Genomic DNA, 6883 nt, shown 5'->3' on the forward strand with positions numbered 1-6883 from the left:
GTCACATCTGCCCATTTCCATGGTTACTGGAACACCTGTTGGATGCACAGGTGAATGGCAGGAAAAGTGCTTACAGTATCTGCAAGCTCTTTCATTTATCAATAGAACAAAGTGGAAGGTTTAGTCACTACATTAAATTACAAATAAAATCAAATTAATTTTTGACAGGTACTTCTTAGTGTTGGTGCTACTTTGTTTCATCCAAGGAACATTGCTTAATGGCAGGGTACAACACTTAAATTGTTATCACTAGCCAGAGGGCACCAAGTAACAGTTTTTGCCTTTTTCTCTCAGATATAGTCAGATGGAGACTGGATCCTAAATGGCTCCTTAACTTTCTACTGGTGAATGGGAGATAAAAAATGCACAGTCCTGAGGAAGAAACAACTGGGAAAACAGATCTGTTGTGCCAAGACCACGAAGCGGTCAATGATGTGTAGTGGCTTCATTTCAGGGTTTGGGGTAATCCTCAGCAGATCCAGGCCAGAGAATAGTTACCTGTAACAGAGAACTAAACTCCAGCTCTGTGTGTAACATATTTTCTCTGATTTAGCTGCGTTTTATGCAATGCTATGAACTATAGTTGCTACAGTGAAAGACCCAATCCAAAATCCATTAAAATCAGTGGAGAGACCCCCATTGTTTTAAATGGTTTTGGATTAAGCCTTCTTTAAACATTCCAGCCCCCTCACTTAAATGGCTCCAGGAAAAAAAAATCTTCCTCCCAAGAGTCTCTTTTCTATGGGTGTATCTGGAACTAATAATTAGAAATCAGTGAGCATAGCCAACTTGAACTGCCTTTCTTGCTGGAAGTAACAATTAGCAATTGAAAACTAGCTTTTAGAATGAGGGGAGATGGTGTTCTCTCAAAGCAGTGCTGCATTACTGTATTTCTAGTTGAATTGGCCATTCCATTCCGTGCCCTTTGGTGTGTAAACTGTAATTTGGGGGCTGAAATCCTTCATCTTTTGTCTCAGAGTAAAAGAAGCTTTCTGGAGAGAAAAGTAGAGATAAGGAAAGATGCAACAGGTATTGGCTAAATTATTCATTGTAAATGTAGCAGATTGCTTCCAAACTAATCCTAATTTCTAGAAATGTGTCTGTTATATGTAAATATCCACCAAATGGTTTGGGCAAATACATTTCAGTGATGGGTGGGTTGCAAACTGTTCCCTTTGCCTGCTCATTATCCATGTGGTACGACAGGAAGGCTGATCAATGGTTATAGTACTAGTCTGCAATAAAAAAGACCCACACTGAATTCCCTGCTGTGTCCCTGGATTATCATGCACAGGTCACCTATGCAGGGGAATTTACCAGCATAATTATATGAACATGGCTATACTAGGGTAACTCCCAGATATAGCAGTACCTTTTAACAGGTTTTTTTATATTGCTTTGGACAGAGCTGACCTGAGCAGGGTGTGGGGCCCAGGGCAAATCAGCCCACGTGGGGCCTCACCCCCACTCCGATCCCACGGGCCCTGAACCTGAAGAAGCTGCCGCAGCGGCATTAGTGGCAGGGGGCGCGGGGGGGTAGTGAGCACCTGGATGCAGAGCCACTGCTCTGCCCAGCTTTGCATTGCTGCTACTCCACGGGGCCCTGGGTGGTCACCCCAGTTCCCCACCCCCCGGGATGGCCCTGACTTTGGAATTAGTACAAGCTGAACTTAGAAATGCCACTCTTATTCCTAATAAGAGCCTTCACACTGGGAGTTATACTAGTACAATTATAGCAGAATAATTATGCGGGTAAATTTCCCCATGCAGGCAAGTGCTAAATCTCCCTGTGCCTCAGATCCCCAGGATTCCTGAAAGTTTAAAACAGGAAATTAATGAACAACAAAATAATGTCCAGGGAACATTTTAAAAAACAAAAAGTGTCAGTGTTAAAAGTTGTGAAACTTTTGGGATTCACAAACAGTGCTACCAATACAGGGCAAATATATAAAAACTGGCAAATAATTTGACCCCAGAAACCAGAGTACAGCAAACACAAGTCTCCTAATTATAAACAGATTAGTGGATCTGTGTGTCTGCTGTTTGACCAACTCACAGCAACATAGTAGTTAGGTGTTTTTTCATAGATGCACGAGTTTCAAGAGCAAAACAAGTAACTCTGTTGCTGTCTTTAAAGAGATTATGTAGTGATGGGAGTGCGATTTAGAATTCAAAGTGTTTTGATCCATGAAGAAGAGCTGACATGTTTATAAATCTTTGACAATGCTGGGAACTGTCCTCTAGGAGCTGTTTGGTTTATTTATTTATTTACTGATGTGGCTTTTTACACTGAAGGAATTGGATTGAGTCACCTTTCTTTTCTCAGTTGTGGCAACATTATTGTCTCCAAGTAAATTGCTACCAGCAGATGTCTCACTTCTACAGAGCACAATGCTGCTGAAATGCTGCTGCTCTTGTATTAAGCATGTGCTTAGGCACAATGGCTTGCTATAGGGTTGTGGTATTGCTTCCAGAGGAGAGATGCAAGCTCTTTTCTAGCTTCTGCACCTCCATGATGCTCACAACAGACATGCTGTTTATTCCTAGGAGAACAGGAAGAAAAGTAAAAGGAAGGAGGAGAGGTAAGAACGTGTCATGCCTCTGCCAGCTCTCTCTCAGCAGAAGCTGGGTCAGGGGCAAGGTTTCTGCATAAGCCTTTGACTAGGGCAGTTCCCCACGGCACATTTACACTACATACCAGATCATGCTCAGGAGCGCTGCCATGAAAATATGCTACACCCCAGAGGTGCCAAATACGTGGGGGCCTGATGGCCCTGGCCGCACTAAGGAAGAGGGCTGTCACCTGAAATGCATAAAACTTTCCATATCTTAGCACCCCCCCCAGCAAAAATAAAAAGTCAGTGCCTATACTACACCCACTTGATTTTGCTCTTTGAACACCAACAATGTACAATGTAACTGCCTTTGGAGTGGCACTGTGCATGATCACTGCTTCTCATATGGCACTTATCACATGCTAACTGTTATGGCCAGAGTATTCAGGCAGTGAAGCATGTGGTTCAAAGCTCCAGTGTGGTTCAGGGGGCCAGGACTGGTTCCTATGCTGTGCCAGTGTTGCTCTCAGCCCTGAACTGGCTCCTGTGAGATGGAGGAGCTGGGTGAGTGCTGGTGTTGCTCCCAGCCTTGTACCACCCCAGATCCTTGAACCAGCTCTGGTGTTATCCTAGTGGTGAGACCAAAATCTGCCAATTTTTGGTCTCATCCCTGAGATTGCCCCAGAGCTGGTGCAAGATTGCAGTGTGGTACTATGATCCATATTCAGCTCATAGTAAACATTAATGTGCAACTCAGAAAAAATTCTGAGTTGTAGCAATATTTAATATGATCTAAATATAACGTGCCAAGTGTAACAACCCTTTTATATAATAAGCACACCTCTGAGACTTGCTGGACTTGGGCCAAAACACAGCTACATTACAGTTTTCTGGCCCTTCGCACATGCAGGAGATGAGCAGTGAGTTGTGTAGGTTTTCAGAGTCATGCTTCCCAGCGTGGTCTGACCAGGAGGTGTCTTCACAAGGCTTTATCTCAAGTCCAGCAGGGGAGGGTTTCAAGTCTTCTGACATTATCCTGGCCTGAATCTATTGTGGAGAATATAAATGGCAAAACAAAGGACAACATGTCCCTTTACCTTGGGCAGACCTGGGGGCTAGGACTTCAGACTACCTAGGAATGAAGTAGGAAGTTGGTCAAGAGGAAGCAGCTTTCCTGGTGCACTGACAGGGCCAGAGAAAGAAGGATTGAGGATCTGATCAAAACCAATCTGCTTTGGGACTTCTGGTGAACCAAAGAGTCCAATTTTGTTTCAGGCCACACTAAAATGAAACACAGCTGAAAAGTTCCATTCTGAGCATTTCCAAATAATTTTAGCTCTAAAAAAAATAAACTAAAAGAAACTTTGGAACAAAAAGTTGTTTTGAAAAACAATTAAACAAATATTTTGATTTTTTTCCTCAGGTTTCCTGGTAGGTTCCCAAAGTCTTAGTTTGAACAAACAATCAGCAGGAATGTGTTAAGTGTTTTGGTGTGGTCAGGTGTGCATTTTTTTGTCCAATGTGGCAGTTAGAAACAGCCTCCCTGCCTAATCTGAACCCCAGCCACAGAATTAACAAAGTGCACTAAGTTCAGGCTCAAGTATGGAGAAATGTGGTGGAACTTTGCTGCTCCTTTCCTTTTCCCTCCTTGCTATTTTCTGGGCTATGGCGAGCTCAGGAACTAAGGACTCTCGCCTCTTCACTGCTTACCAGGCAAGAGAATCAGAAGTGGCTCCAGCAGGACGAGCAAGTGCCTGTCTGGAGTTACCCGGCAGGAGCAGGAGTACCTGTGGGGAAGGAATTCTCCAAGCTGAGGGTCCTCATGTTGCTCAGTACTTTCCAACTCCCTTAAAATACCAAATTCTTTCCATGAAGGGTGGAAGGAACGAAGAGTCCACCTCTTCCAGAGAAAGAGACACTGACACTGTCTTCCCCGTAACCAGAATCCAGAATTCAGTCAGTGCCCTCTCTCTTCCTGGCTCTCCACAGAGGTGGGGAGTAGGCCAGTGCGAAGTGGCTAGCATTTGCTTCAGATTCAGCTGATTCGGGGGACAGTTATTTGATTCGGTGATTTGAATCACTGTCCCAATTCAATTTGGCCGAATCTGATTCAGAGATTCGGCTGCTGCCGAATCACCCAGGCCCCCCCCCTACCCACTCTCAAAGCCCAGCAATGGCTGCCCTGCCCGGCCCCAGCTCCCAGCAATTGGAAAAAAAAAAAAAAAGCCCTGACTCGCCGGGTGCTGCAGGGCAAGGGGTGATCCCCTCCCCCACACGCTGCCCCTGTGGTTCCCTCCCCCTCACCCCACCCCACCCCTAGTACTTACCAGCTCAGAGTCCTGCTCCAGCTCCCTGCTGCAGCCACCAGGGACTGCCCAAATCATCAAAGCTCTCTCAATCTTTTCCAAAGATTTGGAGAGCTTTGAATCAATTCGGACCTTTAAATTGGTCCCCTGATTTGATTCAGAGATTTGGCCACTGAATCAGGCTGAATCTCCTCCAAACCAAATCACCACCCGAAGCTTCCCATAGCCCCAGTGCAGAGATGTTTGAGAGCAAGACACTAGCCTTCTGTAACAGGGTCCCTGCCCCACTGCTGAGAAGGGAAGGAGAGGCCAGGCCCACTGGCCAGCCCAGCCCCTATGAACAGACTTAATGGTAAAAGGGATCTAAATAAGATGGCCATCTCCCACAGGTATATGCAGTAATTGGCTGGGGGGGTGGCAGTAGAGGGTCAAGTGACCCAGAGAGGCTCAAAAAGCCCAGGGCTTAGCCCAGAAAAGGCAGTCTGGCTTTGGGAGTTGCTAGAGATAGAGCTCTAGGGGAGAGCTAGTTTGGATGGCCTGCAGATACGGACTGTGTCACAGAAGGGTGGAGAGACCCTACAGTTGCAAGTGACAAGTATTTTGCACTTTTTGCATTTGTTACCCTAGGGTGAGAATTAACACCCCCACAGAGGAGCTTGCATTTGACAAGCTTGGTGCTGGAGAATGGATGCTCATACGTTGACTTATGTTTGAACTGGAGGACCAGGATGGCTGTAAGGGATGGATTGGAGGCCATTGGGGTGCAGCAAAGGCACCCAGGTTATAGCACTCCTAGGGTGCTGAAGCCCTAGGGTGTTGTGTGTGGGTAGCAGCCCAAATACGTTGCAACAGCAATGACTGTCCCGTATCAGAGGACTGGGAATCCAGCTGCAAGACAGGGGGCACGGGTTGGGGAGTGTAAGCCCTATGCCTACAAAGGGGCTAGGTACAGAGTCAAAAATCCCAAGGCTAAATGGATTCAGTCTTTGCAGGTTAGTCTAAGCTGCACAGATTAAATTGAAACAGAATTGAACAGACATTTACCTTTGGTTCAGGAAATGCAGCCACATGCTTGCAGTGGCTCAGGCCAGAAACCAGCTGGGAGGTGGGAGGGGGGCACTAGAGCATGGCTCTCTGGCTGTGTGATCACTTCCTCCTCCTGCTGCCCCCAAGGTCTCTTGGATTTGCAGTCCAGAATTACAGCAGCAGGACTCTGCAGAGTTGCTCATCACTTCCTCTTCTTGCTTCCAGGTGCCTCTGAGATTTGTAGTCTACAATTGCAGCCAGCAGTAAGGTTGGGTGGGGGGAAGGGGTGTTTAACTCCCCCCCTGGCCCCAGACAGGGTTGTTCTGGGGGAGGGGTTGTGCAGCATAGGACTGGGCTGCATCCCCAGCTGGGCTCGTCTCCCTGACCCCCACCCCCTTGTCAGCTAGTCCTCACTGGTCCAGCTAGAGCAAAGAGGGGTGGGACCAGCCCTGTTCTCTGAAGCCCAGACCAACCCAGGACTGCAAAATGCTGGGGGATTAGGATTTAACTTGAACCAGGAAGGGGTCTGGGACAGAAGTTTCATAAACTAGTTTGACCCAAATCAGTTAAGTCTGATACTACATTTAGTCAAGTTCATCTTAAACAAGCTTTGGTCATTTTGAAATTGGTTTATGTGCGCTAAGCTTCTGTTCTATTACAGTTTTAAATCAGTTTCTGATCACTTACAAATAAACTGGTTTAACTTCTGTCCCTAGCCAGGGACAGCGTGTACCTAGGGGCTGAGTGGCCCAGAGCCCACAGAGGACTGAGTGGGAGCTACAATCTAACAACCTAAGGTCCTTGTGTGGTGGACCCTGGGTTGCAGGACCCAGCCAAATAGAAGCGAGCCAAGGCTTGTAAGGCCTGAGTTCAGACAAGGACCCACCCCAAACACTGCATCTGCCTCCTGGGACAGCCTCCCAACAACCCCATCACATTAAGTCATAGGAGGGGAGAACGGTGGTGGGGGCAGGATCCTGGAGGCAAAAGTGAGGA

The sequence above is a fragment of the Gavialis gangeticus genome, unplaced genomic scaffold (assembly GCF_001723915.1).
Source record: "Gavialis gangeticus isolate Ggan-Ray unplaced genomic scaffold, GavGan_comp1, whole genome shotgun sequence".
In the NCBI taxonomy this organism is placed as follows: domain Eukaryota; kingdom Metazoa; phylum Chordata; order Crocodylia; family Gavialidae; genus Gavialis; species Gavialis gangeticus.